This window comes from Vipera berus, assembly GCF_964194415.1.
Source record: "Vipera berus genome assembly, chromosome: 1".
NCBI lineage: Eukaryota > Metazoa > Chordata > Lepidosauria > Squamata > Viperidae > Vipera > Vipera berus.
Window position 1 is genome coordinate 116,290,576 of NC_138202.1, and position 8,148 is coordinate 116,298,723.

Here is an 8,148-nt window from a genome sequence, read left to right on the forward strand (position 1 = left end):
GCCTCCCCGGGACCAGGCCAGCGGCTTGGGCAGAAATGGATTGAGATCGGAGCCAGGCGGGGTCGCGGCGACGGTGGCAGAAAAGGAGAGAGAGAAAGTAAAGAGAAGAGCCGCGTCTAATGAAAAAAAAATCACTTGTGATAAGAAAAAAGAAAAAAGACCCAACAGATGTCTGGATACTCACTCTCATGTCCTAAGCAGGAGCTTGCAAGAACTGAAAGAGGACTTTACTGACAGACAGCTCTAACGAAATGATGCCCGTCTGTCACAAAGAATCAGAAGCCAATGACTGAAGAACAATATTTATTTATTTTAATTCCATTTATATCCCGCCCTTCTCTGAAGACTCAGGGCGGCTTACAAGCTTAGCAGTAGCCTTTATTCTATGTATATGCCTGCTTATTAGGGCTTTCACACACCCCCAAGCGGCATTATTACAAAGTCAGCTTAATTGCCCCCAACAATCTGGGTCCTCATTTTACCTACCTCGGAAGGATGGAAGGCTGAGTCAACCTTGAGCCTGGTGGGATGCGAACCTGCACTGATTGCAGGCAGCTGGTGTTACTTAAGGAGGCATTAGCCCACTGCTCCACCAAGGGGCCCCAAGCTCTCCTTTGCAAAGCCGCTCTTTTCCTAAATCAAGAAAGATAACCAGCAACTGGGATTGCAGTAAAATTTGGAAATTCCTCCGGCCTTTGTCAAGTTGAAGAAGTCCTTTAGATGTGTTGAGACTGCTGCTCCTGTAATTCTTACTAATATGGATTATGTATCATGAACCTCACTACATCTGGAGGGTATTAAGTTGGATAAGACTGGTGTTTAGCGTTCTAGCAATACATAATAATAATAATTCACTGGTTTGGCACAAGACACTACATAATAATGTATGTTAATCTGGTTTTGACATAGCTTGTAGGAATTTTCCCTCCTATGATTTCCTTCCTTGAATGCACTTTGCATTTATATTGCTGGGTGGTTGTTTTTACAAAATAGTCATTAAAAGAAATTGCATATTTAACATAGTGGCAATGTTTCAAGTATAGTCCTAAATTATGGTTTGTTACACCAAAGACAATAGACTGGCTTCATGATAAACTGTTGTGTTAGTCAAAGTAGATCTGGGGGGATTAAAATGGCCCACTAAAACATAATACCATGAAAGTCAGGAAATTCTTCAATTCAACAACCTGAGTGTTTCAACTCACTCTTTAATTCTAGGAGTTGGCAAATGGGGGGAAAGCTGCTCATTCACTTCACTTAACAATAGATGGGATCCGTTTCAGTTGGTTCAACTGAGAGTTGATACAATTAAGGTGAGTTGGGAAGTCCCTTGTTCAGCATTACCTCAATCATAAACTCTCATTGTCTGCTGACAATAAGGATGAACTAACTTCAGTACTTGAATGAAAGACCACTAGGAAATATCACCACTCGGACTCAGAAATCAGTAAAACATCTAGGGGGGGGAGGGGAATCAGTTCTTGGATGAATGAAATCAATTAAATCAAGTTGATATATACAGATATAAGGCCACAGCCTCATTAGAACAATCCCATAGATTTCCAATGAGAACTTTTTTATTTATGTCTGGAATCCCCAAACTGCCCTGTGTTCTTGATTTATGGAGATGTTTTCCTCCCTGTTTTAAATGTTTTACTGCTTTATTTCTCCCTTTTGGTTTCTGAAGGGAAATGGGCACAGGAAGTGACCAACAGTAACTTGATACCCTCTACCTACAAACATGCATGCTTATATCATCTATTGCTTAAGCATTAGTCTCTCTTGCCTTTCTGAAATGTACAAATAGGTGTGCATCCTTTGTTCAATATTCTTCAAAGAGAGTTCCACCAGCATGTACTGTTTAATAATTACTGCAGTAAGCCTTGATTATTGGCTTTAGGTCCTACGTTTGATCCCACACATCCCAGAAAAACACAGTGGCAAATACTGTAACTTCTATATTCTTATCAAGAAAAATCCAAAATTTCCCTAATATGAGAGTGTAGAGAGATTTTAAAAGGAAGTGTACCTGCATAGTTTCTATAAGATTCCTCCCCTCAAGCTATTGACAGCCAGGCCAAAAGCTGTCTCTAAAGCTAAATATATTATAAAGTCACCAAGTGCAAAATCTACATGTTCAAATCCTTGTTAAAGAGTTGAATGTAGAACATCTAGTATGGAGGATGTCTGTGTCTGAAAAGTCCCAATAAGGACTAAACTGATTGTAGTCCGTGCTCAATGTAACATCGTTTACCAAGGAAACTGGACATATTTATGAAGCTACTAGAAATCCAGCTTGACTCAAAGGAGATGCCATCTAATTGCAATGTTATGCATTATAACCTGGTTTATAAATAAACCAGACAAAAAACACTTTTTCCTAACCACAGTGGCTGGGTCCACAAAACTAGTTTCAGCCACAGAGTATGCTTGTGTGTATGTGCATGCCTGTACATTTGGCATAATGGATGAACCTAGCCAGTGATACTATCTGACTTGTTTTTTAATCTGTGTTAATATTAGTTTTGAATGCATGATTTCTAACTAGGCTTCTGTCCAAAATCCTGAGTTGTCAACCACATTGAAATATCAAGTGAAGAAATTTAGATATGTTTTCTGTTTTGTAAAATGTTGTAAAATATTTTCTGGTTTGCTTATCAAACAGTCCAGAATGACAGTTGTGACAGCAGCAACCTTGACTGTGATTGTTGCTTGCTACAACTTCCTTGCTGACTCCCAGGCTCCTAGATATGCACTATTTACTCACTTAATGAATACAGTTGCTGTATCAGGGATTCACACATCCAGGCAGCTTTGTTTACCTAGGCTGGGATTTATTTCTGAATACTTACATTAAGGAAGTGCCCAGCACACAAGCCAAATTAGCATACCTCATTTCTGCTGCTTCTAGCAGATGCTTTTTCCCTGAACCAGCTGCAAAGAAAGCAGAGCGATAGTAGTGGAAAGACTTATCTGCATATTTTTCAACCCAAGGGCCATTCAGATCTCATATTCACCCTCTCTCTTATAGCGTAGCATTTATTAAATTTTGACTGACAACTTTAATCCTACTGTCTCAGATACAATAAAAAAATAAAGGCTACAGGGCTAGCCATGAGAAGTTCTGCTACCTCCTTTCTTGTTTAGAAAGACCAGCCAGAGGGCAACTGAGTAACGTGGAGGGGAGGGACTGAATAGGCCCTCTGCCCCACATCCATTCTTGAAGCTTTCAGTGCTCTCTTCCTTGTTCATCTACCCTTCTCCACCTAAGATATCTATCCCACTCCGCCAATTGGAGGAGAACTGTGGGATGTTAGCCTTTCATACTACTACTTGAAGCTTGCCAAAGTCCATTGATCTCAAATAGCTTATGTCTTCTGAATTATGATTGGAACATATAGTGCAAGCCATATCGTTAACATCTTTTTAGTGGAAGAGAGAGAAGGAGGGAGAATTGGAGAAAACCAGAAAGCAGTACTGTTCAATAATAATAACAATAACAACAATAACAACAATAACAACAACAACAACAACAACAACAACAACAACAACAATAATAATAATAATAATAATAATAATAATAATAATAATAATAATAATAATAATAATAATAATAATAGAATCCATAGATGAGCCAAAATTTCTTAGGTCCAACCAAAATGAAAGCTACTGGGTCTGGGTTGCAAAAATCTGGAGAACCACTAGGAGGTGCCATAGAGCCTTCTCCATCTCTTTGTTGCCACCTGGTGATTCTAACTAAAAGTATACAAAATAGTGTGCAAACTGTTAAGATCTTCTGAGTGCTTCATCAGGCCAAGTAGTTCAGTATGATGGAGTGTTCGGCTAAGGTCAAATCATTTGCACACAGTTTTGGAGATGAAGTCTTCCTCAGACTGAACTTTGCTCCAGGTGACTTTGTGGAGACACCTTTGCAGGTTCTAGAACAAATTCTACAAAACGAACCTCCACACACACACTTCTTACCATGATCTTTCTTATTTTGTTAGGCAATTCCAACCCATCTGGAATTAGCAAAATGGAGCTGGAGTTCAGAAATTGGCATCATTGACAATGGAACAAGAGCAGGCTTTGGCAATTCTTAGACTAAGGGAGCCTAGATGCAGAATTGCAAACAGAAACATTAAATTGGTTCAGTTTTATAACCAGCTTACAGTTAGGCTATAGTAAGGCTTTTATTCTTTTTTATATCTATCCTCAGCTATCCTGGAGGGCAGGTTTTAGAATCCCCCCCCCTGTCAGTCTGGGAATATCAAATCATTGTGTTACTGTACTCTGTTGTATCTTCTATAGAGAGATGGGTAGCAAGCTCTTAACATCCTTCATTAAGTTATTCCCCAATGACTGGATTAATTTCATGTAAATCTCCTTCTTGCAAACAAAGGCACGAAGATAACACAAGCCAGTTGCTAAGTTTGTCTTTGCAGCCAACAGAATTCATGCTTTACTAATTGCAAATTAATTTTGGATTGATGTAGAGCAGAGCATTTATTGTATCATATCAAATTGCTTTTAACAGAATATCCTTGGTGAGTCTGACCCACAGTAAAATGGTCAATTGTCAGAACAACCTCAAACCTAGATTCTTGAAGGAGAATTGAAAAAGCAAAGAAACGTTGCTCTAGAGAAGAAAGAGGAAGGGGGAAAAAAAGAAATGAGAGGTTATAAAAGCAATAAAAAAGTCTGCATCTACAAAACATAAGAAATCATTAACAAAGATAAATAATTAGAAGTCAGAACAAGAGGAGTGAAGTGAATAATTGAATGCTGGGGAAGATAAAATGTCTGTTAAATGCAGAGAAATTTCAAGGTTAAAAGCTAAAAGCTGACTGAAAGGAATGAAATTCAAAAATGGTAGAAAAGAACAAATGTTGACACAAATACAAAATTGCAGCATTTAGCAAATGAACATCCTGACTATTTTGTATATGTATATATTATACAACAAAGACTTGTTGTAGCCAAAGTTTGCCCCTTAAAAGAATAGAACGTATGACAGAGCTCATTTATACATTTGGCATGTTATTGTTGCAGGGTTTCTTTTGCCTAATTGCATCTGTAATCCATTTAGAAATAGAACGCATAATTATGACATTTCACATTCTAATCAAATAATAGTTTCAAATGACCAAATTGCCTGGATTTTATCACTGACAGAGAATGTTATTCAATAAAAAAACAAATGTGGAGTTAAGTTAGTGTCTAATGAGAGGAGCTTAAATACTGACTAATAAAGAGTTGAGCTTGATTTAGCATTTCAGCCAGCATGCTGGCTAGGAACTTTGAGAGCTGTAGTCCCAACCCAACATTAGGAAAATCCTTGGTTTTTTTTAAAAAAAATATTATTTATTTATTTTTAAAAACCAAGTAGTTGTCCTGATAAAAATGGAAGAACACGAATCCAACAATATATATTGTATATCTACCTCGGGATTGAACTCTAGAGTTCTTGGTCCTCTCCGAGTTTGGTTGTTTGCTTGCAGATATTTCATTGCCGTCAAGCAGAATAAACTCGACTTCCATGTGGTGACTTCCACCCACTCACAACTCCATTTTTAAAGAGAAACATAGAATTTTCATAAGATTGGGGCTACAGTTAAATATTATTAAGTTAGCCAAGCTGTTGCCTTCTTTGAGTCCAATTCTACTCCATGCTTATAATAATATAAGCCAAACTTTTTTTCATTGCCCAGATTATTGTTATTTAAAGTGGCCAATATGATATAGAATTAGTGAAATTACACAATCATTTAGGTACTATAAATATCACTTTTCTTATGTCTCTATTTATTAGATACAGTGCTATCTAATAAATAGGCAGATCATAACATTTCTTGCTGATTATGAAATTAATTTATGGACCGCATGAACCTGAGCCTCTATACTTAGAAAATGGAGATAAATATCCTATGTTTCTGATCATGTTCTTGGTAGAATTGATGTGTGAAGGTTTAGTAATCTAGAGCAGAGGTCCCCAACATTGTGTGCACCAGGTAACGATTCTTTGGAGAGAGGTTTTTCTGTGGACCTGAGAGGGCGTGGTTTTGTGTGCTGCCACCATCCTGTGGATGGGGCTTTCCTTGTTTGTGCGGCCTGATTCCTGGCACGCTGTGGCCCAGTACTAGTCCACAGACCGGGGATTGGGGACCCCTGGTCTAAGGCTGAGGTACAAATCTGGAAGTACCCAGTTAATAATTCATATCTACTGTGTTTTCCACTAAATGGCATCCAGACTCTCATTTTCATTTTCAACTTATCTTCCCCTGAAATATAGAAGGCATTGTTCCCAATTTATTTTATTTACAGGGTTTTTGTAAAGACTATGAGAAATTATAGATGTGGTGTATTGGGAAGGGCTACAACAGTGCTAGATGCCATTTTTTAAAAGCACTGCTATTTTGTTTGTTGGTTCCAAGCTTGAAGACCACCTGGAATTTTTCTCTAACCTCTAGTTAATTAATTCTGAAATCGTTCTTTCAGCAATTGGTGATTACTTGACTACTGTACATAGATCTGGCCCCATTAGAGTCAGGAGAATAATGAGATACAGAGATTGAATTTAGTTTATTGCTAAAGAGAGAGGTCTGCTCCTGCACAGCAAAACCTGAGCTGCCTGGCCCGGGGCTACCAGCTCTGATACAGGCAGGGAGAAGCCATCTATGCTTCTTGAAAGCATTTCTGTTGGAGCTTGTATGACAAATTAGGCTTTCAGGGCTCAGAGGTATTAGCTGGTGCAGCTATATAAGCAGGTTACAGTATATTTTCTAATATGAATTGCAGAAAAAATTTATTGCTTTATTGTAACAAGCTTAAGAATGTGGTTTGATCACTGCTATGACCTATTTGCATTGGCACGACTAGCAACAGACTTTTTAAAGTAGCCTGTAAATAAAATTTATATTAATAAAATAACAACCATGACAAAGAAGCTGTTACTTAACAATGAATGAGGCTGGCTTGAGAAATGAACAATAGAGCAATTAGTGTCTTCAGTTTGCCAAGGCAAAATTATGAATGGCTAGAAAGAATCATACATTAGCTTATTGGAATAAAGTACCATCAAGATAAATGAGCTCTGCTTATGGGCCGGCAGTTTTTAACCATTTGAAGTTTTCATCAAACCAACTGCTCCATTTTTGGATGTGAAATCAGTACCCACTAGAGATTGTCTCCTCTTGCTCATCAAAGAACGGCAGAGCTACTAGTTATATTTCTTGCCACAAAACACATTTTCTTTCACGCAAAGAATAAAAACACTCAAGAGTCTTCCCTACTGCTGAGTAGAAGGGCTTCCCATTTAGCCTTGAACTGGTAGAAAATGATACCAGCTTGAAATTTGCTGTAGCCATTTCCTTCTCTTTTATCCTGTCTCTATGAGTCTGTTTACTATCACTTTGGCCCTTCTGACTCAGATAAGGGAATCTATGAGCTCTTGCTGTGTCCCAAGGTCCCATGATCACCTTTTGCAACCTTCTAACAAGCAAAATCAATGGGGAAACCAGATGCCCCTAATTACAGGGTAATAACTTACCAACTGCAGTGATTCACTTAACAACTGTGGCAAGTAAGGTCGTAAAATGAGGCAAAACTCACTTTAAAAAACTGTCTCACTTAACAACAGAAATTTTGGTCTCAATTGAGGTTGTAAGTCAAGGACTACCTGTACAGACAGCCCATAACCTTTAGCCTGCATTCCACAATGGTACAGGCTTAGTGAAAAGTTACACACTAGTACAGAAAGTCTTTCGAGAGCTTCTTAAAAATAAACTTCCTTGAATATGTCATAGAATGAGCCTGCATAAAATGAGCATACCTGACTCTGTAAACCTTAGAGAGGCCTGTAAAGCACTGTATATAAGTCTGAGTGCGGTTGCTATTACTGTTTGGTGTTGTATTGTGATTGCATGCTTATACCCTCACCTCATATGTGAGACATTTACCCTCTACATCATACATGTCAAACACAAGGCCCGGGGGCTGGATCCGGCCTGCAAAGTGGTTTCATGCGGCCCACAAAGCCATCCTGGAAACAGTGAGGGAACGGCCCCCACTGCCTTGGCCCTGGCCCAGAGACCCTCCGATCTGTCCCACTCCTGCCCAGGCCCCCATAGGCACTCTTGATGTGAACGA